Source organism: Lepidochelys kempii, chromosome 5 (genome assembly GCF_965140285.1).
Source record: "Lepidochelys kempii isolate rLepKem1 chromosome 5, rLepKem1.hap1, whole genome shotgun sequence".
Taxonomy (NCBI): Eukaryota; Metazoa; Chordata; order Testudines; family Cheloniidae; genus Lepidochelys; species Lepidochelys kempii.
This window is the reverse complement of record NC_136384.1, coordinates 113,917,312-113,942,521: the sequence shown is the minus strand read 5'-3', so window position 1 is coordinate 113,942,521 and position 25,210 is coordinate 113,917,312. Positions and strand designations below refer to the sequence as shown.

The following is a 25,210-nucleotide window of genomic DNA, read 5'->3' as shown; positions in this document are numbered from 1 at the left end:
GCATTAGGCATCATATTCAAATCCATTGACAACTCCATTTCATCTACCCGAAATAAAATGCTGAAAGCAAAACGAGGTCATTAAAGGGATGGCCTGCTAACCTGTACAAATGGATCTGAATCCAACTTTTGTCACCTAGTTTGTGATATTATAAAAGGAAGTGTGGAGCAGTAGGGCAGCATCCAGCTGGAGTGGCTAGAACACAAGACTAAGTTAGGACACCTTGATTCTAATTTGAACTCTCATACTAACTTGCTATCCAATCTTGGGCAAGTCACTTCCCTTCTCTGTGCCTCGTTTTCCGCATATGCAAAATGAGGCTAAAAATACATTCATTCCTACCTCACAGGGGTGCCAAGGGATGCTTGGGCTGCCCTTTGCAATTTTCAGATGGAAGGTGCTATCTACATGCTAAGTATTATTATCCTTGAAGTCTACACATCTATAGTCTTATATACTGATAATATACAGTAAAAATAAACAAGTGTGGCATTATATGAACAATGGCAATCAATAGAGAAAACCCAAATTTAAAAAAACAAAAGTAAGGAGGAATATGCGGTATGGTGGTTTTGTGTACTAACTTTTCATTTTGGAGGACATGAGTTCATGCCCTGGCTGAAATCACAAGTATGATGGCACTGATCATCTCAAACTAATCTCTAGCTGTGTACATTTTAAAACCATTGCAGGCAGATCTGCATGAAGTCTCCAGGACTGCAATAGTAGGGGTGTGTTGTACTGAAGATGAGGCATGAGGATGTGATATATATATATCACTAAATTAATTCAAACAAAAAAAACCAACCAAATGTAACCCCTCTATTAACATCTAGCTTACAAACAGTAATGCTTATTTTGCTAAGCTCAGATAAGAGTATAAGTATCCAGCTTTGCATAGCTTCTAATGGCTGACTAAAGCCAGGATGTTGGTATCATTAATATTGCACTATTCATCTTTATTGTGAAGAGTCATTTCCTAACTGGAGTGCTTGAATGAACAGGCGAGGTAGAGAGAAAATCTTGGGAAAATGCTAATTTTGCTAACAGCACAGTGCCAGCTGAAATCTGTGTGAAAACAGGACGTCTGTATTTAACTGGGTCTCTGCAGTGGTTCTATCAGCCATCTCTGCTTCGTGCACTCTTGCCTGGGAAGTATTCTATGTAGTCAACAGAGCAGAGGACTAGAAGCTAGGACTTTGGGGTTCTGTTCCCGGTTCTGCTATCAATTTTCTCTCTGACCTTCAGCCAGTCACTTAACTTTTCTTACTTGTTATGTTTCTGTGCATTTTTTACACCTCAGGAAAGGCTCCAAAAACTGGTTTATTCCCTCCAAAAAATGCTATTGATTTCTAAATTAAGAACTCATAAAAGTACGATACTGATAGACTTGGGAATCAAAACCTCCTTTCCTCTCTACAGAACCCCAGTAGTGTGGCTCAGCTCTCTTCTGGAGCTCACCTGCATAGATGAGAGGGTAGTTCTAGCCAATCCTTGTCTATTGAGAATGACTAGAAGAGTGCCAGTTATTGACAATGGTGATGGAGTGGCACGATATGGACTCCAGCTCACTTCCATTGGCTCTGAATCAAACACGAAAGGCTCAGAGTCATAGCACTTGAACCAACAAGTTGACCCCTAATCATATTTTCTGTTTCTCCGGAGACATTTAATTTCATACACTGAAATAAAGGAGCATTCATTTTCTTCCGCTGGTTTCACTCCAGGCTGCAAAGAGGAGATAACAGCATACTATGTGCAAAAGAAAAGAGAAACTTTGGACCATGTGATAGAGAACAACAATAAAAAGATCACCACATCCACCAGTAAACATTTTCTATTTAATATTTTACATCCACATCAAGTACTTTTTCTGCTGCGGTCATCATTTATTTATTTATAACCTTAAAATGTCTCATTCATAATGGATGGCAATTAACTATCGGACAAATTTGCTAATCTTATACATGTTGAGCAATCATTACATATGTGAGTAGACCCCCTGAGGTCCTGAGACATGTAGATAGTTTTGTAATACATGTTCAAAACCTAGGTCCTACATTTTTTTAAAATCAAACAGCCAATTAAGCAGTAATAAACGTTGCTACAGATTGCTTCCACATCAAATTCTGCCTGGGTACTTAAGTGGCATGTTTTAGTTACAATTACCACATCCATTTCCAAAGAATCCAATAGTGTATATGGACAGTTTTCTGAGTATGCCTCAGGAGGCTATGAACTACCTCTATCCAGTTCTAAGGTGGATCAATGTCCTTTTCAATGCTATGCAAACCTGGGTAATTGAAATCCAGCTATAAAAGAAACTAGGTTAACCAGAGTTTGATGATACCCTTCAAGACAGTAGTGAGTATGAATATTTGCCTGCTTTCCAGACTGGCCATCTTTAAAGCTTCTCTTCATTTCGCTCCTGAGTTAGGAACGAAGGGTGAAATCCTGGCCCCATTAAAGTCAAAGGGAGTTTTGCCATTGACATCTGCCATTCACAGCCAGAATTCAGCCTTTCTATATCCTACTGGTTGGCTCTCCCCTTCATCTTTAATCCTTTTAACCAAAGGATTGGATGTCTCTCAGACCTTGGCACAGTGTTGTACTGTATTTAATAATGACTTCCTAAATCTTCTACAGGCATGGACAAAAGAGTTGATCATCTTCCATAAAAATGAAATTAGCTAAGAGCTCAACCACCCTTAGAGAATAAAAGCTGTTATAAATATGTGCTAAATATTATTAATTATTAAAAGACCATTGTCAAGATAAAAATCACGGTTGGGCCTTCGCCTGAGAACTACTGTTAAGGTCCAATTACAGATATCAGTTACTTCAATCTAAAAGTACACTGTAGCATATTGACAAAACTATCACTTCTTATTCACACTGAATAAATAACACCTGTATAAATCATTTTAAAACAATGCTCATGTTCCTAAAAGTGTGAAAAAAAACCCCATCCACAACTAGTTGTAACTTTATCTATGAATATTAATATTACACCAAATACCTGTGTACACATGACTCTATATATAACAATGCTACCTCAGGCATCTATAGTGTAATCTAGAACAATACTCTTCCAGTTTTCTGTGAACCTCTGTTCTTACAGTTTGTGTACACACACACACACCCGAAAGCCTTATACCTGTCAGTATATTTTACAGACATATTTACCTGCAATAGTCCTTTTAAAAGACAAAGAAAATAAACAGAAAACAATATCTAACATGCTTTACTTTTAAGAATGCAGAATTTGAAACACAGCCTACATACACTACAACCCAAACATCTGATTTTGCAAAGTTTTTTGGTCTTCTAAGAGCCTTCTAAAGTTAGGGTCCTCCTGTATAGCAAGCAAGCAAGACTATAAAGCAGTTTGAAGTTCTTTTGGGAAGAAAAGCTTTTACGCATTGAACCCCATTATTTAACCTCTGTAAGCTAGGCTCAGGCACCACAACCCTCCAGGGCAAGACTCATTTTTATAATCTTGTTCCTGCTTAACTAATCAGCTGTTAGTCTTGTGGAGTTGTCTTCTGCCTCTATCTTAACATAAAGAAAGGTCTTGCTAATAGGGCTTCCCTATTCAGTCTGTTCTGAGATGGGTGTTATATCAACCAGGCAAGGTACTAACAGGCCTCAACAGGACTTTATTTTCAAAGTGGAAACCTCTACCAAGCTGCTGCTGCACCCTCTGTAGCTCTCTCCCAGCCTCTCAACTCCTCCCCCCTCCTTCCCATTTTCTGTCCTTTCAGACTCCCAACAGCCAGTGCTCCCAATTCTAATAATTACAAGCAACATCTAAACACCACAATAGGCCATGTCAGTCATAAAAACCCAGGTAATTCTTGCTAGATGAGAGAGCTACCTCCTTAGTGAGACGTTTCTGCTAATGGCTTTTTACAAATAAATTCTTCTCTGAATAATATGAGGATTTCCATCTTGGGCTAACCAGACACTGGACATCAATGCAAGTGACTGAATAAAACTCAGTTTTAATTATGCCACTCACATTGCATTGGTTCACTAAGATAAAACTCAGTGACAGGACCTTTGCCTCTTATGGTCTTCATCAGGCTATAGACCTGACTCAAACAGAATATGTCAGACAGTGGTGCAGAACACACTATGCAAGAGCCATTATGAGAAAGTCCCATTGTGAATTCAATGCTCTTTGAAGAATTTTTAAGGCATAGCGGTTGAGAAGTCATTGTTGCAGTTATGGGCATTCGGTGAAGAATGACATCCCTCTTTCTGTCACTGAATTTCAGCTAGTAGAAAGCAGTCTGAGACACGTTAGTAGCTCAAACAGTATCACTGTATGACAGTGCAGTAGGTTGGTCGACACAGAATCGTTCCAGATGCTCTGCATCATGTTGTCTTTGGCTCAGCTCACCCAGAAGGGGGTTTGCTCTTGTTGCAATAAGGGAACACATCAGGAAAAGTACAGGGCTAAGAAGTAAAAGCAATATAGGTCTGTGTATGTTCACAATGGCAGTAACAGCGACACAGAAAAAGTATAACTCCACCAGCAAACACTTCCTACCTAATAATGAACTTCCTTATCAGAAGTTGTTGTTTTTTTAAAGAAAAGAACAGCTAGCTGCTTGTAATGCCTGATAATCACACAGAGTCTTTTCTCCTTTCAGGATACACAAACCACAGAACTCCAGTGACTCACACTGAAAGAGCTTTTAAATGTACCAGGGACGGAAGGGCACGCTGTTTTTGCCTTAAAACTTCCTGCCAAACTCAAACTGAGCATATGTAAATACTTTTTGGACAAAGTTTTAGCAATAATGAGAAATTCACCTCTCTGTAACCCTTCCGGTGAGAGAGCCTTGCCTATCTTGTGAACTGTCAGATTGTATCCTGTTTGCTGCACATATCCTTTTTTATTACTGTCGGAAGTGCAATACTGTAATCTATAAAACTACTGTCTGCACACCAAGGGCCATAGTGTTTCTTTGTGAGGATGTGACTCTCATTATCTTTAATAATTACAAGTCATGCGTGAGATGACTGTGTGTCAGTGGGAGAGGAGTTACTGGTCTAACTCATCTGGACCGTATGCTCTTTGGGACAGGGACTGCAATTTACTAGGTTTCTAGAGTGTCTAGCACAACAGGGCCCCAATCAGTTTGGCATCTTGATGTTACTGCAACATAAACATTATATAATCAAATAATAGTCATCCATGGAACCACAAGTGTGAATCCCAATAGAACTGACTCAGCCCCTGATCCTTCCAAAGTAAACACACTGAACGCCACACACTTTACTATGTGCATGGCTATCAAAGGAGACCTTAAAAACTGAGGTTCTCTTTGCTATAGTGCACATCGGGAGTGAAATCATAGTCCCATCAAAGTCAATGACAAGACTCCCATTAACTTCAATGGGGTCGGGATTTCACCTTGGGGTTCTTTTGGGCAGGCTTCTTCAGGGGTCTGTTCTGTCTCACCGGCTGCCCAGCACATATATAGGGTTGCTCGGGGAAACAGTGAAGCCTGTCGGGCCACAGTGTCATCAATATGCAGATGTCAGGCATCTTTTTATTGAACTCAGACATGGCAATGTCTTTGCAATCCGGGTACCTGGTCAAGTTTTGGACCTAGATGAGAATGAGTTGTCTGAAGCTCAATTCAGATAGGACAGAGAGGATTCTAGATGGGATAGGGCAGCAATAAAGGTGAAATTCACCTTGGGGCAGAGAGCCAGCAAAAGGCCTATGTACTACTTAAGACCTCAAAATAAAGTGAATTGGTCACTGATCTTTTCTGGGACTCTGTACAGAGGTGGATTCCACCCTTAGTGTATTATAGGAATGGCATCTGTACACCCTTTGCCAACGGAGTTCTTATTCTGGACAATTCTTTTGAATCCCTAAATGCCCCAGGAATGGCAATTTGCTGTAGCAGCCAGATGTATCGTTTATTATTCATAAATAGAGTGAAGATTACACTTATTTCTCTGAGTGACAGAAATCCAGGCCTTTGTCACTCCCAGAGTGAAATACTCCAGTGAGAACTGAAGACTGACACTTGAAGACCATATAGAAGTGGTGCAGAATACAGCAACTTGTTTACTCAAGAGGTGTAAGCTTCAGGGAGCATATGACGCCATACCTCCAAGATTGCACTGGCTTCATTCATGCCATGCAGGTTTTAAATTTACCCTCCCCAAGTGTTACAAGTGACTACATTTCAGTGGTGTTTTAATACACATAGTGTGTTTAGGAAGACAGGCTCTTTACAAACGTAAATTACTACACTTGAAATGTTTAATCCTGATTGTCATTTATCTTTCAGCCACACTAATATCTCTCTCTTAATCTGAAAATTCTCACAAAATAATTGGGCAATACGGTTATGCATTATCAGTACAGATACCTGTGGCCCACCAAGCACTGCAGGAAAATCTAAAGCTAATTTCAAAATAAACTATATGAAGAACATATGCTTTATTTTTGTACTTAATTCACATTAAAAAACAAAAAATTCCAAAGATACCTGAATCTGTTCCAGAATTTCAGGCTCGCTGCATGGAGGCATCACAGAAACCAGGGTCTCTTACCCCAAATATTAGATGCAGCTTGTAGAAAAGTCCATGGGGCTTTGTTCCTATGGTGCTCAGGAGCTTGCAGACTTCTAGAAGGAACGCTGCAGTGGGGAAGCAGACTGTGGTCAGCTGGAAGCTGGGAAGAGTAGATAGGGCTAATTGAGGAGACCAAAGAAAGCCTTACTTTGGAACCTCTTCACTGAAAAATGTACATGGTCAAGTTGCTAGTGGACAGGGGCCAGGGAAAGGGCCCTTCTTGCATAATTTAGGTCTAAGGTAATCCATAGGTCAAGAGGCTTTGATTATCTTAATTAAAAAGCCAACTAAATACCTACACAATAAAGCTGACAGTTTTGTTATACAATGTAGACGTCTCATCAGTTTCAGTTTACATAGCATTACAGCACGATTATGTTTCTGAACCCTCACTTCTCATTACCACCCACGTGTGCATCAGTCTGTGTTCAAACAGCTCTTTGCAGGTCCCAAGGATAATGAGCCCACAGAGGCTACCACAGGAAGGAACTGTAACTGCTGGATGTGATGACAGAAAAATTGTGACTCATGTGAAAGCCAACTACTTGGGGCAGCGTGATTCACACACATTTATAAAGTTTAGCTGCCAAGCCCATCTAGTTCCCCAGGACAAAGAAACTCACTAAACTAGCTGCTCCCCACAAGCACCAAATAGGATATCCGCTAAAAAGTCAATTGTAAATTAAGCTTACAGAAGAAAAGTGGCACTGAACATACTGTACAAAGTCCCCATACATTTCATTTAACAGTGCTATAATTACACCTCGCACCTCCATGTGATGGAACCATCAGGTCTTCCATAGAACAAGGAAATTCTATGTGTCTAAACCAGACTGTGCTCATCACTGTACCATGATTACCTAATAAAGTTACCATCACCTCAATATAAAGACCCACAAGTGCTCCACTATCTGCCGTTCTTCCCCTTAAGGAGCCAGGGAAGTCTATAGTTAGCTTTAAAAACAAACGCACACACAAAAAAACCCTGCATTTCTTTCTCCTGCATATTCTTTCAAGATCTGCAGTCACCCCTCAGTGCTGAGTCTTTTCTTCATATTTCTGCCGCCCACATTATGCATGGATGAATTAGTAGGTTGAGGGAAAGTCAAAGCTTCTGTTAAATCCTTGCCTTTGTTAACACTAGCAAAGTCCTACAGTAGGAGTTCTCCACCTTTTACATAACACAACCCACTTTTTCATACCAGGATCATCTTCAAGTGTCCCCGCCTTCTAGGCAGGACTCCCTCTCCTTAAACAATAGTGGATCAATAGAGTGCTTGGACCACACGCCCTTCCCATAGAGACACGCACTCTAACACCTGTTTGCAACCACCACGTTGAAGACCTGTGTCCTATAGTCGTGAGATCTAGCAGAAAGATTCAGATTTTAGGCCTACTGTAATCAAGTCCATGGGGGTAATTCTGTGGGGTTGTAACGGGGCTCACTCACCACTCTGGTGCCTCCTTCTGGCTGTCTTGGGGATAAGCTCCACATGTTAGTGCACCCTCTTCGAGTGCTGCCTCACCACTATCACTCCTGCTCTAGGACCCACGTCTCTCCAAGGACCGTGGCATCCTCTTCAGTGACACATCCCTCTGGCCATGCAACACACTGTGCTTCCTCCTTCCAGGGGATCTGCAGTCTGTTGTTCAGCCACTTTCCTTAGTGACTACTGCAGCAAATTGTCTGGCCGCTTCCTCGTGGCCCCAGCATCTTCTTTGCCCTTGCCTCAGGGCCTCAGCCTGCAAACCCCAGCAGCCAGCCAGGAGCCATCTCTTGCTCTCCCAGTCCCTGCTAGCTGCACTGCTCTGTCCAGGGTGTAGGCAGTTCTCTCAGCCCTCCAAGGACACAGTCCTTCCTTCCTGGGCTCCCAGCAGAGAACTGCACTCCTGTCCTGCAGCTCCCTTTTTATATGGGCCTGCTTGGCCCTGCTTGACTGCTCCCTGCAACCCATCTCTGATTGGCTGCCTCCTGCACAGCCTCCCTAGGGCTCTATTAACCTCTTAGAGCCCCATGTAGGGCTGGAGCCCCATCACAGGGTGTACATGGTAATTTGCTACAAAGGTCACTGCTACCCTGAAATCCTTCTCTGTGGCTTGCACAGACCACTGAAGGGAGAGGAAGTACATATATCAGGCAAGACTGAGACAGGGCTGTGGGAGACTTAAAAGAGGCCTGGTGAGAGCCAAGAAATTTGTTGATGTAGATTATACGTGCATTTGTGTGTGTATGATTATGAACCTACCTTTCTGAACATCAGGTCCTAAGGGCCAGACTCTGTCACCCTTACACACATTGAGTCCCATTTCCTTCATGGGGACTTCCCTCACTATAAGGTCCCACTCCATTGAGTAAGGGTGTCAGGATGTGGCCCATAATGTTTATAAAAAATACCTTTGCAGATGGGAAGCACAATTTAAATGCAAATTATTAGATGTTATTAAAGATGATCAGCAACTAGGAGCAAGAAAACTCACTGGATGAATTTAATGCTGATGCCCTGAGCTCCATCTATCAATAATGGCCCTATGCAGTGTTGTTGTAGCCGTGTTCATCCCATGATCTTGGAGAGACAAAGTGGATAAGGTAATAGCTTTTATTGAAGAAGGGCTCTGTATAAGCTCAAAAGCTTGTGTCTCACCCACAGGAGTTTATCCAATAGAAGATATTACCTCACCCACCTTGTCTCCATAATGGCCCTGTTACTTTTATGGATTTTCAGGCACTATGATTTGCAGGCCACACTCCTGTGATTTCCCCTTATTTGCCCATCCCAGCAGATGTCACCACACAGCACACTGACTCCTCATATATCTGAAGACACATCATCCCTTCCAATACCTTCTAATGCACAAAGGGCCCTTTTTCACTACAAGGGGAGGGAGTACTTCTGAAATCATTATTTCTATTAGTACTCATTTATGCAAGTGCATTTTCTTGTGTGTGGACAACCCAGAAGTCACCACAGCAAGAAATAGTATTGATAAGCTGTAGAAAGACAATTAATTCAGGGAAATCCTATGTCCTGTATTATACAGAAGGTCAGACTAGAAGTTCACAGTGGTCCCTAATGGCCTCATAATCTATGAATAAGATGCAGTGAGATAACTAAAATAGAAAACACCTTGTTACCATGTTTCTGGGGCTGGACACGGGCACAAGAAAGCGTGTTTTGGTCATAAGGACATTGTTATAAACTATCAGCACATGCGATAGGTTCTCTCCACCCAGAGTGTTTATCAAAGCTCAAATTAAAGGGGAAGTTGTAGGGGTGGCAAAGGGAAAACAAAGTTCCTCTTCTCAAAATAAGTCAATCATCTTAATCTCATAGGCAAGGACAGAAGTATTTCCATTAAATATTTACTCTTCAAGCCCTGCTTGTCACAGTCCCTATGAACTTTGATTTCTTTCCTAGAGGGTCAATTCTATGCAATGTCTTCCACCAAATTAATATACAACATTAGTTCTACGCTATATGCAATTAGCCAAGCAAACTCACTTTTCACCTTTTTTTTGCTTATCGACGGTTTTCTTTTTTTAATCTCTGGAGTCTGTACTTCCTCCTTCCTCTTTCAATGTTCCCCTGTAATCAAAGATACAGAGGAGATCATGGAGTAAGAGTCCAGTCAATACAATCATATGTTGAAAAATTACACAGTAGGGCTCAGCTCTCCCTTACAGTTCTCCCAAACAAATAAATAAAGTGAGATTCCACTGGTTAAAACACTTTGCAGTGTGCAATCCCTGTCCCGTTTCAAACACGCACTCCTCCCACGTGGAGAGTTAGTGGGAAGTGGGGGAACTTGAAAATGTGTAACTAATTATTTATTCACATTATTAAAAGCTCAGCACCAGCTGTTGCAGTGCGGGAGACTGAATGGTGATCCATTCGCTGATTTCAGCTGTGATTACACATCACCAGCCAGTGCTGCAGTGAACCTGTGTAAGTGCAAAGGAGACAATACTACAGGCAGTTTGGATGCCAGACCTCTCAGATGCCTGGTTTTTATAATGATGGCTTTAGAAATAGCAAAACATCATACTATTTTACTTAAAATGGAGGGGGGTAGTGGTGAAGTGTTGAGTAGGCCATGGACAAAAGTGATGGTTAGGCTCATCATGATCACAAATGCCACTCCTGTAGATATATAACTAAATAATTAGCAACACAATGCACACATGCATGCTCTCTCTCATGTAACTACTTGTATATTTGTGAGAGGTTTAATCATTTTTCCTCTATAATATTCAGGTTCTGAACACCACATTACTTATGTTTATTCAAATATCTTGATATAAATGATGGGTGAACCTCTCAGTAAGTTTGGAGGCTCCATCAGCATAATAATCACATATCAGTATTTCCTTGGTCCAGAAAGCAGCCTGGAAGTCTTCCTAGGAGAGATTTGGAACTACACTCACATGATATTTTCTAACCGTATTTTGGTTCTTCTGCTTCCAGCTGAAAACAGGAAGTGATACAATAAAATGTATCAAAGTGAAAAAAGAAAAGTTAACTGAATTTTTTCCGTTTGGTTCAGGGTTGGCTTAGATTTTGGCTGAGGATCTGAGTTGATATTTGTTTTATCTGAATCACTTCACCCACCCCTAACTGGTATCCTGTCTTTTAAAAATACATTTGAAGGCTTATCCATGCTTCCAATAGTAAATAGGCCCTGTACAACAATAAGAGAAGCTTCTCATGACCTCAGGAAATTGCTCAATAGCTACAGAGCTTGGGTGGTTTCAAGCATCACAAATTAATTATTGAGGTACTGTCAAGGTTCCTTCCCCACTCTGAACTCTAGGGTACAGATGTGGGGACCGGCATGAAAATCCCCTAAGCTTATTTTTACCAGCTTAGGTTAAAACTTCCCCAAGGTACAAACTATTTTATTTTACCTTTTGCCCTTGGACTTTATTGCTGCTACCACCAAGCGTCTAACAGGGAAAGAGCCCACTTGGAAAAGTCTTCTTTCCCCCCCCCCCGACAAAATATCTCCCCCAAGCACGACACCCCCTTTCCTGGGGAAGGCTTGATAAAAAATCCTCACCAATTTACATAGGTGAACACAGACCCAAACCCTTGGATCTTAAGAACAATGAAAAAGCAATCAGGTTCTTAAAAGAAGAATTTTAATTGAAGAAAAAGTAAAATCAGGATGGTAAATACCTTACAGGGTAATCAGATTCAAAACATAGAGAATCCTTCTAGGCCAAACCTTAAGTTACAAAAAGACAAAAAAACAGGAATATACATTCCATTCAGCACAGCTTATTTTATCTGCCATTTAAACAAAACAGAATCTAACGCATATCTAGCTAGATTAATTACTAAGTTCTAAGACTCCATTCCTTTCTGTTCCCAGCAAAAGCATGACACAGACAGAGAGAATCTTTGTTTCTCCCCCACTCCAGCTTTGAAAGTATCTTGTCTCCTCCTTGGTCATTTTGGTCAGGTGCCAGCAAGGTTATCCTAGCTTCTTAACCCTTTACAGGTGAAAGGTTTTTCCTCTGGACAGGAGAGATTTTAAAGGTGTTTACCCTTCCCTTTATATTTATGATAGGTACCATCTTTTTTGTCCCTCTGTGAAATACAGAAAATGTGCACTTCCATAATGTAACCTCAGAATAGACAGAAGACAATGCCAAGAAAAGCAGATCATACATTTGTCCCAGCATGATAGATTATTCTGCTTTCACATGGACTTATTTTTCATGTGGCAAATAGGCATTTATCAAAGCAAGATATCTAGAAATATGTTGGATGCTTTTGACAAGTTGTCGGGGGGAAACACACTGTCTGTGGTACATGGGGCAAACAAAGTCTTGCCGTTACAGACAGGTCATGAAGGGAGCTCTTCCCATGGTCTAGGCATATTTTATTGTTTTAAGGGAAAGAGAATCTTTCCAAATGCCCTAATAACCACAATCTAGTAAGCAGTACAAGCCAGTGTGTGGCCTCCAGGAAGTTCAGGTGTAAAAAAAAAATCTTCTAACCTGTTTAGATTGGTGTTAAACCACTCATATGGGACCAGAGACTCAGTTGATGTCAACCATGGTAACTCCTTTGACTACAATAATTTACACTACCTCATCCACACTCAGAATCAGCACAGAATGATACCAGGGACAGAATTGAGAAAAGGGAGTTAACCTTCCTGTACACAAAAGGTGGCATGACTGCCCTGTAACTCAACCAGTCTGTGCCTGTGTTTTCTTGCAGCATCAAAATTCATGGGTTTGCTAAGCCTTCATTCCTTTGGGTCACTGAGAAAGGATCTTTTTACTTTTGTTTTAGGTCTCTAACCCATCTTCCTGCTAATTCAAGAGTCTTCCGTACAGTACAAGTTGAACCTCTCTAGTCTGGCACCCTCGGGCAGGGCCATCCTTACCCATACACAAAGCACGCAGCTGCGTAGGGCACCAGGAAACTTGGGACACCAAATTTCCTGGTGCCCTGCACAGCTGCCTGCTGCTCCAGCCCCTGCCTCGCCTCTTCCCCAGGGCCCCCGCCCCTGCTCAGCCCCCACCCTGCCTCTTCCCATCCCTGAGGACTGCAGCAGAGCCGGGCCTGCACTCACTGGTGGCAGGAAGTGGAGGGACCCAGCTTCAGCCACGCCACTGGTGAGTGCTGCAGGATGGTTCCACCCTGCCCCCCAAGCCAGCCACCCACCCCCCACAGAGGCCTGAGGGCTGCCCCCCTCCCCGCTGGCGCTGGGGCATGTGTAGAGCTCCAGAATAGCTAGGGACAGCCCAGCTCTCAGGACCTGACCTGTGCCGAACCAGAGAATTTGCCACACCATGGCGGGGGGGTCAATGCAGAGTGCGAGTGGGTCTTCTTAGGTGCAGGAAGTAGGAATGCGGGGAGTGCTGCAGCACCCCCAGGCTTTGCGCCCAGCACCCAGGGTCCCTGCTGCCACCTGGGGTCCCAGCCACTGGCCCCAGGTTCTCCCCCTCCCTCCCGGAGTTTGAATGCTGTGAATCAGCTGTTCACGGTGCTCCAGAAGCACTGGGAGGGAGGAGGAGGAGTTGGTAAGCGCGGGGTTGTCAGAGCATGAGAGGCACAGGGCGAGGTACAGAAGGGGGAGCTTGGTGCCGGTGGATGCTCCGCACCCACTAATTTTCCCTGTGGGTGCTCCAGCCCCGGAGCACCTATGGAGTCGGCAACTATGCCAGTCCATGGATGTTGCTGGACCAGGGAGTGCCAGATTAGAGACATTCAACCTGTATTTGTTTCTAGTGCTTTGTCCAATCAGTTTTTTAAAGGTTTCTTGATTTGGGGCTTCCATCACCTCTCTTGTGAGACTCACTCACAGCCATATAGATTTCATTGTGAAGAACCATTCCTGACATCCCGCCTATATTTTCCTCCTCTTGATATTATCCTGTTGCTTCTAGTTTTATCCCCTTATATCCTGCTAATTAAAGACCTGAACCAAAGTCCATTGCAGTAAAGAAAACTACTCCATTGGCTTCAGCAGACTGTGGATCAGGCCCTATTTCCTTTTCTCCCTTGATACCCGCTCCCTGAAAGGAGAGACTTACACAAACAGCTAGCAATATTTTCCCTGTGAAGTACCAAGATTGTATCAACAGGAAGACATTATGGGGACAAGCTTTTATATAGACAAGTTCTGAGCTCCCTGAATTTCATTGGTGTTTGAATTTATTACTTGCTTTGGTAAGATAAAAAGGCAGAGCAAAACCTTCTCCCCCTGATTTGTAGCCCACCAAAATTCATGCACCATTGCCAGCCTCAAACATTCAAAACTCATATGTCTGGGGCACAAATACCATGAGTCTAGCTTAAAAATTCTGAGTTTTTCAAATAATTTGCCTTCCTATTGTTGATCCTTTAGGGTTCAGATTTTCAAGCATTTCTCTGCAACCATGAGACCTAGAACCTTACTTAGGTTTCATTTAAAACAAACAAACAAAGCAGAGATTCTCACAATCACACAATTCCAGGAGCAGTGGCCTTAAGAAGAAAACACCAACTATCACAAGATTTGCAATAAAATTGTAAGAGCTGGCAATGCTGAAAGACAAGTAAAAGTGGCTGGAAAGTTGGATTAGATTCATGGCAATACACTGAGAAGTTAGGTAAAAAGAAAATACTGTTGCTGAAACGTTGCAACATAACACTCCTTTATTTCTTAGAATTCAGAATGAGAAACCAAAACCAGAGCCACAACTCTTCCCATCTTACAGTAGGCTAGCTGGCTGGCTGCAGACTGACTGTTGCTAGGCCCAGATTACACATTTCCCTATAGAGACCCCCTAGCCTGCAAGCAGGACCAGGAAAAAACCTGAAGTTTAAAGTGACAGCCTACAGTTTGAACAGAGTTTTCAATATATCACAATTTGTGCAGGAGAAAACGCCACTGGCTCAAATCTGGCAGGGGCTGCTCCATCCTATCCTGCACCAGCTCAGCCGCCTAACTTGTGACCCTCCATCCTGTCATGCAGAGAGGCAGGAGGTGTGGCAGACAGCTGCTTCACTACACCCAATGCCCTGCTGCCAGTGGGGCCCTGGGAGGCCTTACACTAAAGGGAACTTATGCGGGCAGCATAAGTTGCAGCTGTAGAAAATGGTTGAGAATCAGGGAGCCCCAATCTGCTCCCTGTTGAGCGCTGCACACACACACTGTACCTGAACTCTCCTCAGTCTATCTCAGCCTGTGTGCAGTGGAGAATCTAGCCCACAGAGATCAAATAAGTTGATTAAGAAGCTTAAGCAGGTGACAGTTTTATATAGTAACTTTTCTGATTATAACCACACTAACCACACTCCTGAGTGTAACCACACACTTACAAGTCAATCTATAAAATTCAGCCTTTTTGTATCTGCTTTAATGCACTTCACTCAGCTGCTGTTCTTTGGTATTGAAAATTCTCAGAACAGTGGCTGTTATTACCAGTATATGCAAGGGGTGTGTCACTTGGAGTTTCCACACTTGGGGCAGCAAATGACGTTTGTATTAAATAGGAGACATGAAAGGCCAAATTCTGCTCTCCATTACTGCCATGCAACCCTGTTGTAGGCAATGGGGCCAACAGGTGAAACTAAGGGTTGAACATGGCCCAAAGAACATCACAAAAGGCTGTCCCCAATCTGCAGTCCTGCTCAAGTACTGTCATTAATAGAAAAATACTGAATGAATCAGAATGGAACCCTTTTGTTATCCAGTACTCTATACTGAAGTCAGAGGATAGGTAAGTACACACTGCAACTAAGGACAAACTAGCTAGAGCGGAGATTGAATGGAAGGTATATATCCACTGTCCACATTTAATTCATTCAACAGATGCAGTTTTACTCTCAGTGAATCTCCTGAGCTTAGGTTTTTACTATTTTAGGAAACAATATCATATATGCCTTCTTCCTCTTCTCATGTGCTGAAATTACAGTCTATTTCGGATTGAACTGGAGATTGGGGTTTTTTTTTTCTTCCTGTTACTTACAATCTGAAATCCCGTAGATGTTCATGTACTGTAAAATGTGACACCTTTTGTTATTTTTCCCCAGGATGGTCAATCATGAACTTCTTGAAAACTTGTCCTTCCTCGGCTTTTGCGACTCCATCCTCTCTTCCTATATATCTGGTCACTCGCATCTCATTTGGTGGGCCCTCCTTTTCCTGTCTGGACATTTTGGTCATTGTCCACAACAGTTGTTTAACCTTGGCCCCCTCTTCTACACTCTCTCCCTCAGGGACATGATCGATCATGCAGCTTCAGCTAACATTGTTATGCAAATTACTCACAAATCTACCCTACCACTCATGAATTATCTCCATTCATCCACTCCTCCAACTCAGCCTGTCTCACCATCACTGTAAGTTCGATCTCCTTCTCTTGCCTCCCATACCCTTCAGTGTTTTTATTGAAATTACCAACCTTCTCCCATAATGTGGATGTCACCTTTGTCTGTGTCCCTCCCTCTCTCTCTCTATCCCATACATACTAGCAGAGTTCAAATCTTGCCATTTCTTCCTCCCTGTTTCACAGAGCCAAGCATTTCTCTCTGTCCACCCTCTTGCCCAGAACCTTACCTCTTGACTTAACTATTCCAACCCCCTCCTCCTTGGCCTTCCCAAAACCTTCATTCAAAATGCTGAGGTTGTGATACTCTTACAGACCTTTTGATCTGTCCACATCTCCTCCACTGGCTTCCCTCCCACTACTGCATCAAATTTGATTTTTCTATCTTCACTTTTAAGGGCCTTCACAACTCCTCTCTTCCTTAATTATCTGCTCTTGTATTTTTTGAGTGACTACATTCTCCCTCTACTCCACGAATGATGCCAGCCTTGATCGCCCATTCTTCTGCTTCCCCCACAAGAGCCTTTGCACCTTCTTACACATTGCATCTTATGCCTGGAATGCTCTCCCCAATTACAGCAGGCATTGAAAGAGAGGCAGGGTGGCCCAGCAGACAGGGCATTCCAGAAACCAGGGTTCAAGTCTTGACAGGCTCTGCCATTGGCAGGCCACTTTACCTCTCTAGGCCTCTATTTCTTCTCCCGCCTTTTTTCTGTCTTATCTAGTTAGAGATTAAAAATCTCTGGGGCATGGATTGTCTCTTATCATGTGTTTGTACAGTGACTGCCACAATGGGGTCCCAATCTTGGTGGGGTGCTATTGTAATCCACATAAATACAGAGATAAATAAAGCTGTCAGCACCTTTTCAGAGCTTTGTTTGTATCTTTATAGTTGCTAAAACCTAACAATACAGGGCACAGGCTCAAGCAATATAAGCTACTTAACACAATCCATTTCTGGTATTAAATGGTATTTTATTTGCTGTTTGATTGGAATGACCTGATTTATAGCACATCTCAGATGAATGTCTTCATGTCATTTTTACCTTGGCTCTCTGACTGTGCAGCACAGAGTCATCATCACTAGATCGATGCAGACTGGAATAGGGTAATAAAAAGAGTAGCGGTAACACAGTTTCTTCCTCTCTCCTAATATTCAATAACCCTTTTCTTTTGCATGGCAAATTGCATCATTGCCCTGTAAAATACCATATTATAGGTTGTAGAATACTATTTTTCTGATACCAACTGAAGGAATTAATAGGAAACCCACCACCCCATCTCCCACATTTACTCTTATTCAGTGGTGTTAAGGGCACTTAATAGTTTCCAGAAAATGCTTGTCTCATTGCAGGATTGGGCCCTAAGCTGCAGCAAAGTCAAACATATCAATGCCCTTAATATGACCTTCAAAGGAAAAATAAAATTGGTCTTATGCCATTGTTTGCTTCTTTATATGTGCAAAGGAAGCCTATTTAACTCCAGTGCCTCATACACACTTGGGAGAAATGGTTTCTTTGTTCAAGGTTCAACTCTCCCATACTTTTGTTTATAATGTAATTGCTCATAACTTATACCTCCCCCAAATCCTTTTTCCCCCTCCCCAAAAAAAAGGGCAGCAGAAGAACCTGGGAACATCAAACCTGTGATCCCTGATATCTCTAAGATTAAAAGTATCAGAAAAAAAAATCCACTCTTCTTCATAAGTCACAAGGAAACAAACCCATTTTTTAAAAAAAGATCCATTGCAAATCACCTTGTAAAGCCTACTACTTATAAATCTACTGAGCACTAATTCCATTGACCCTTGCTATTACCCACTTAAAGAATTCTTCCCTTTTCAATTTGTATTTGTACATAAAGTTTGGCCAATGACATTTCATGCCATGGCTTATTAAACTTTTAAAATATGCTAAATTTCCTCTTTCTTCCTGTCTATTTTTTTCCACCAAAGCCTTCCGGATATTTGTTAGAAGTCCAAGACTGTTAACAATGAAGTAAGCGGATATGTCCACCCACATTCACAGCCTTGTGGTCAGTCCTACAGATTCATTCTGGTCATTTACTACAAGGGCTTATATCCTAAATTCCCGGTATCCAGTGCTTAATTTGTGCCGGGGCTTGCCAGGGCTGAGCCCTGGCACTTCTAGGCTTGGCAGTTCATAGCCCCGGCACCTCTGGGCTTGGCACATCAATTATGAAAGTAAAAACATTGTTTGAGTGCAGACACCTAATTGCTTGAGCTCCGGCATCTCTTTCACTTCAAATTAAGCACTGCCTGTATCCCAGTCTCCTGATTAACTGGAGTGTTTGATTATAGTGGCACTCTGAATATTTTGTTAAACACAGGTTATGAAATGTGCAAAGAACAGAAAAGGAAAAGGACTTTGGTCGATAATAAAAGGAGTAACAAGAAATTATTAGAAACTTAAAAGATCAGGGGATGGAGATTAGAACATTTGCTTACAGATTTTTCTTCATCTTGAACACTGAACACAGTCGGTCTGTCTGGCATTACATACCTCTCAGTTACCTTCTGATTTCTTATATACTGAACCAGGCTACATGATCTCACAAGAGAGAACTTCATGTATCTCTTAGAAATAGGCCCTGGATCTTGGTGACCTGATTTAGAGATGTGCTGAGCTCCCACAAATTTCACAAAGCACATCAGAGGTGCAAGTTCTCAGCAGCTTTGAAAATCAGGCCATCCAAGTTGCTCAGCCACTGGGACTAATGAATCTTGGATCAAGCCTTCAAAATGGATAAAACTGAACTGTGGCCACTAAGTGCTGTCCCACTGCTTGAATTAATTAGAACAATTGGAAACATTTTGGCAAAGTGCATAGAAACGATCATTCCAGATAACACTGCACCTTTCCAAGATGATGGCTGAACTGGGTGTGATATTGGCCCACTATTTAAATACTGCTTCTGCCTCTGCAAATATATCTTATTTGGTAGAATGGTAGTGTTTGTTTTACATGTTTTGCTGGTGTAGATCCCCATCCCTAATATCAGTGCCTACTTTCTGTCAGCTAGAATTCTTGCTAATATTCGTCTGACAAACCCTTTCTATCTTCTCAGAGGCGTGAGGAAGTGTGGTCATTCTCATTTGTGCCTAACATTTCTGGATATGCAAAAAGAGAATGTACAAATTCAATCAGTTCTTTATGGAGATTAACTTCTTCTGTTTATAAATGAAACCAGAACATTCACTTGGGAGTTCGTTTGCTATTATATATTTGAGAAAAACTTTGGATGAGCATAAGGTTAACTGCATCAAATCAGGGATTCTCTCTTTCAACCCATAGTCAACATTATACTCTAGAGTCCCTATTAAATGGCGTGTTTCCGGGATAAGAAACCTGATTCTCCGCCACCTTGCACCTCGTTTGGTCACCTAGGGCGAGATTTTCAAAAAGACTGAGCACTCACCCTTAGTGCCCGACTTTCAGGCTCATGGGAGCTCCTGAGTGCTGAGCTTTTTTGGAAATCTGCCCCTTATACAAATGCAACATGAGTGCAGAGCAGAGCTGGCCAGGGCGAAGGAGATGGGGATGAGAATATGCCACACCTTTTGACAGGATGTAACAGCATGCCCACTCCCCCAGGAAGACATTCTGCCAGTCTGAGCATTGTCCCATATTAGGGGCTCGGTGCAGTTTGAACAGCCGAACCCTTTAGGGGTATGTCTACACTTCAAGCTGAGGGCGTGATTCCCAGCTCCAGGAGAAATACTCGCGCTCCAGCAGATTGAGCTAGTGCGCTAAAAATAACGTGCGCCCATGGCAGTGAGAAGGGTGGCAGCGGCTAGCTGCCACAAGGACGTGCCCATGGTCTTGAACAGGTATGTACTCAGGGCAGCTAGCCCATCCCACAGCTCACATTGCGTGGTCTGCATTCTATTTTTAGCATGCCAGTGTGAGTACTTCTCCTTAAACTGGGAATCACCCAGCTCCAAGTGTAGACTCAGCCTATGAATGAAATGTGTCTTTTACGGCCAGTCAAAAAGAATTTTGGCACAGCCTAATTATACTGCAGCTGAAGCCCTTTCCCTCCCCCCGCAACTGGTGGGGACTCAGAGAGACGCAGCATTTCTCAACGGATGGGGCACTTGACTAGGAGTCAAGATCACTGGGTTTTACTCCTGACTCTGCCACATGACTTCTTGTGATTTTAGACAAGTCACTTCACCTCTCAGTGCCTCGGTTTCCCCTCCCGCCTTCTGTCTGTTTAGACCAGGGGTGGGCAAACTTTTGGCCCAAGGGCCACATCGGGCTTGCAAACACTATATGGAGGGACGGGTAGGGAGGGCTGTGCCTCCCCAAACAGCCTGGCCCTCGCCCTCTCCCACTTCCTCCCCCCCGACAACCTCCCAGAACCTCCAACCCATCCAACCACCCCCCTGCTCCCTGTCCCTGACTGCCCCGACCCCTATCCACATCCCCATCTCCTGGCAGGCCCCCCGGGACTCCCACGCCTATCCAGCCCCCCTTGTTCCCCATTCCCTGACCTCTCCCCCAGAACCTCTGCCCCATCCAACTGCCCCCTGCTCCCTGTCCCCTGACTGCCCCCCAGGACTCCCCGCTCCCCACCCCTTTACCATGCTAGAGCCAGCCACTCAGCCATGCTGCCCGGCAGGAGCCACACCACCGCGCTGTCCGGCGTGCTGGTAGCACCTTGAGTTGATGCTGCGGGGTGGGGGGACAGCAGGGGAGGGGCCGGTGACTAGCCTCCCCAGCCGGGAGCTCAAGGTCTGGGCAGGATGGTCCCCCAGGCCAGATGTAGCCTGCGGGCTGTAGTTTGCCCACCTCTGGTTTAGACAACAAGCTCTTTGGGGCAGGAACTGTCTCTTATTATGTGTATGTACAGTGCCTAAACACAATGGGCTGAAACCTCTACATGCTTCTGTAATGCAAATAATAAAATAATAAATGTGGTCATTGTGCTGCCCACTTTACTTATAATCTTAGACTTCTCTCAATTCTGTTTCCTCTAAGATTTTACCAACGAACAACAAAAATTCAAACTCCTTCACCAGTCACAGCCCCAGGCTATATCTCAGAATTCATCTTCTTTTGTTTCCACACTGCCACCTCCGCTCTGAAATGACACCCTCTACACCGACCTTGATTCTCCCTCCCAAGGGGATACTTTTTCAGTTCTCGTCCCCAAAAATCTCACTACTGCAACATCACCATATCTGGCAAGACTTGACAGTGGAAATGCAGCGCATAATGAAAATAGCAAGATGATTTGTTAGGAAGTGCAGATGACTAAACTAACTGATCACTTGATTTTATTTATGTAACCCTGCCCTACCCATTTCCTCACTTGTATATTATAAATTTAACCTAGATTGTCAAATCTCCAGATCAGTCTCTCTCTGTATTATGTAAAATGGCTATCACACTTTTGAACTCTGTACCAATTATAAAAGAAAAATTATGGAGTCAAGATGGGAGGGCAAATAAGACTACACAAATCAGCATAGAAAAGTTGTAACTATTTAAAATACAGGGTCCAATCTTGCTCCCAGTGAAGTCAGTGAGAAAATTGTTTGTGGTGCAGGATTAGGGCCACAAGACAGAGATAATTTCTCAGATATTTCTCATTGCCTAATAGTTACCATGAATCAGGGCGCTCCGTGGTTAAACCTAGGCTGGGGTGTGACACCCTGTACCCCATGTTGACCACTTTTATAAAATTATGATACCCCACAAGACATACTTTGTACAAAATGTATCTCATGAAACCTCAATCTTCTGAGCATAATTGTCCTGTTAAAATGCATGTAACAACATAGTGTGTAAAGCGATGAGATTTTACTGTATGATATTACTGAAGTATGGTATGATTCTGGGGAACTCCCACAGACTAGTTCCTCGGAGACAACAAAGGACTGACCACACCCAGCCAGGTATTAAGAAACTATCAGTTGCTTAAGAGGCCATTCTCCAGCAGGTGAGAAGGTATAAACAAGAAATTTACATTTCATTACAGAGACGGTTCAAACGTCACATACACAAACTGCTGAATTGGAATTCATTTGCAAATTGGATACTATTAATTTAGGCTTAAATAGAGACTGGGAGTGGCTAAGTCATTATGCAAGGTAGCCTGTTTCCTCTTGTTTTTCCCTACCCCCCGCCCCCAGATGTTCTGGTTTAACTTGGATTTAAACTTGAAGAGTGGTCAGTTTGGATGAGCTATTACCAGCAGGAGAGTGAGTTTGTGTGTGTATGGGGGTGGGGGGGATGTGAGAGAACCTGGATTTGTGCAGGAAATAGCCCAACTTGATTGTCATGCACATTGTGTAAAGAGTTGTCACTTTGGATGGGCTATCACCAGCAGGAGAGTGAATTTGTGTGGGGGGGTGGAGGGTGAGAAAACCTGGATTTGTGCTGGAAATGGCCCACCTGATGATCACTTTAGATAAGCTATTACCAGCAGGACAGTGGGGTGGGAGGAGGTATTGGTTCATATTCTCTGTGTATATATAAAGCCTGCTGCAGTTTCCACGATATGCATCTGAGGAAGTGAGCTGTAGCTCACGAAAGCTTATGCTCTAATAAATTGGTTAGTCTCTAAGGTGCCACAAGTACTCCTTTTCTTTTTGCGACTACAGACTAACACGGCTGTTACTCTGAAACCATACACAAGAGACTGCTTGTTGCTTGCATCCCAATGGGGGGGGGGGGGATGGGAGGGGGTGTGTGTGTGTGTGTGTAATCCTCAAAGAGGGAAGAAGGGTAAAAGAATGAGAGACAATAGCCTGTGCCTCACCACTCCTTCTCCCATCTCTCTGCTCATGACATCCAGGAATACCTGAAGGACACTGAACTGTGGGAGGTTTCAGAGTAACAGCCGTGTTAGTCTGTATTTGCAAAAAGAAAAGGAGTACTTGTGGCACCTTAGAGATGTGATGGTGTCCCCTGAATAGATATGTGGGCACAATTGGCAACGGGCTTTGTTGCAAGGATAAGTTCCTGGGTTAGTGGTTCTGTTGTGTGGTATGTGGTTGTTGGTGAGTATTTGCTTCAGGTTGCGGGGCTGTCTGTAGGCAAGGACTGGCCTGTCTCCCAAGATTTGTGAGAGTGTTAGGTCATCCTTTAGGATAGGTTGTAGATCCTTAATAATGCGTTGGAGGGGTTTTAGTTGGGGGCTGAAGGTGACGGCTAGTGGCGTTCTGTTATTTTCTTTGTTAGGCCTGTCCTGTAGTAGGTAACTTCTGGGAACTCTTCTGGCTCTATCAATCTGTTTCTTCACTTCCGCAGGTGGGTATTGTAGTTGTAAGAAAGCTTGACAGAGATCTTGTAGGTGTTTGTCTCTGTCTGAGGAGAACTGTGGGAGAGGTCGCTGGCTGGAAGGAGACCCAGCCTGTGAAGTTTACGGCAGCTTATGGTGAGACAAACATTCTGGTTTTACTTTGCTTGTCAAGTTAGGTATTAAATTGTGTATCTTTTATTTTCTTTGCAACCAATTTTGACTTTTATGCATTATCACTTGTAATCACTTAAAAATCTATCTTTCTGTAGTTAATAAACTTGTTTTATCTAATCCAGTGTGTGTTCAGATTGAAGTGTTTGGGAAACTCCACTCGAGACAACAAAGCTGGTGCATAATCATTTTCCTTTGACAAAATGAGAGACTTTCTATGAGCTTATACTGTCCAGGTGGGTATGGGGCAGTACAAGACACACATTTCTGGGGAACAAGGCTGGGACTGAGAATTTGCACGTGTTACCTTGTATGTAATTCATGAGTGGCCGGGAGAGCATTCATGTATTCAGTTGGGAGTGATTTGACATGCTAGTGGCTGTGTATGAGCAGGACTGCGAGCAATGGCAGTTCACAGCAAAGCAGTGTGAAAGGCACCCCAGGCTGCAGAGTTGAGGGGACACGGCTGTTCAGCAGACCAGAGTGTACCCTGGGGAATGACAAACCAGGATTCACTCCTTCCTAGTTACAAAATTGTCAGTTACCTGCTTCTGATCCATTACAATGAATCTTCCTAAAAGTTTGGAAAATCATCTAATTCTGCTTAACAATAGGAGCCTGATCCTCAGCTGGTGTAAATTGACCTAGGCTGATCTACACCAGATGAGGATCTGGTCCTAATTGTTGGCAGATGGTCAATAACAAAAAAGAATTTGTGAATGTCTTTTCAAATAAAATTTGTGAATTAACTTTAATGGTATTCACACAGCCCCTTTAATTCACTTTGTGAAAACAGTCAGAATAGTGGACTTTTGTCTGCAAGAATACAAGAGGCAAAAGAGTTGTAGATGCTTCTGCAAAATAGTATTCACATGATCACAACCTAGATATTATGTGTAATTTATCTGTACTGTGACATGCCACGTACCCTTTGGGTGCTGCAAAATACTAAACCATAGTATGTGGTTTCTTATGCAATATTAATTTGTACATGGTGATCATTCTGTATCATTTATGGTGTACAGTAAACCACCTCTAGCGTAATATAAAGTCACACACATAACAAGGAAAACAAGAACTGAAAACAACATGTATATGTAATGTGGCCGAGTTCATGTTGTGGCAGAAACTTAAACTTTAAAATTTCCTAAGTTCTATTTGCTTGATATCTCATATTTCACCCTGCATTAGCAGTCAGAGTTTTTGTTTGGCTGATTTGAGTATTTGTTTGTTTTCTTTTATTTATTTTCACTCAATGTCCTTAAAACAAAAGAAAGGGGGAAAGTCACCTTTAAGAGCTTAATTAACTCTTAAATCTTAATAGAAGGTTAA

At 42.8% G+C, this 25,210-nt stretch overlaps 1 long non-coding RNA gene across 1 annotated transcript in view; it reads right to left on the bottom strand.

Moving 5' to 3' along the window:
- Positions 1-4,388: 4,388 nt before the first annotated feature.
- LOC140911765 (uncharacterized) overlaps positions 4,389-25,210 on the bottom strand; it is a 121,878-nt gene continuing 101,056 nt past the window's right edge. Inside the window, exons 3-5 of the long non-coding RNA XR_012159118.2 lie at positions 10,107-10,190; positions 6,522-6,671; positions 4,389-4,461 (exon numbers count right to left, since the gene is read on the bottom strand). This is a non-coding gene — a long non-coding RNA (uncharacterized LOC140911765). The remainder of the gene's footprint in view (positions 4,462-6,521; positions 6,672-10,106; positions 10,191-25,210) is intronic.